Source organism: Grammomys surdaster, unplaced genomic scaffold, assembly GCF_004785775.1.
Source record: "Grammomys surdaster isolate TR1022 unplaced genomic scaffold, NIH_TR_1.0 98, whole genome shotgun sequence".
In the NCBI taxonomy this organism is placed as follows: domain Eukaryota; kingdom Metazoa; phylum Chordata; class Mammalia; order Rodentia; family Muridae; genus Grammomys; species Grammomys surdaster.
In genome coordinates this window covers 137,309-137,608 of record NW_021604577.1, presented here as the reverse complement: position 1 = coordinate 137,608, position 300 = coordinate 137,309, and the positions used below count along the sequence as shown (strand labels likewise).

Sequence of the window (300 nt, the reverse complement as noted above, 5' to 3'; positions counted from 1 at the left end):
TTTTTTTCTATAAGTTCTGTCCCTCTAGAGAACTCTGACCAATACAGTATGTTTGAGACAGAAACAGGCACACACAGTCAGGTAGCAACATAGTGATCATTATTCTGTGGGCAAAATAGCTATGACTTGCCAAAAGGCAGCTGCCTCATATCCAGGGGTAATCAAGCCTTCCCAGTGTGGTTAGCACTTCCTTGCTTTGCGGATGTAATAACGTTTGGGCACCAGTTCTGTCTGATAAAAAGCTCATGAAGAGAGAAAGAAAGAAAGAAAGAAAGAAAGAAAGAAAGAAAGAAAGAAAGA

General features: G+C 40.3%; 1 protein-coding gene across 7 annotated transcripts in view; it reads right to left on the bottom strand.

Annotated features, from left to right (window-relative positions):
* Trim9 (tripartite motif containing 9) overlaps positions 1-300 on the bottom strand; it is a 104,225-nt gene that overhangs the window by 27,336 nt on the left and 76,589 nt on the right. The gene's annotated exons all lie outside the window — the stretch shown is intronic.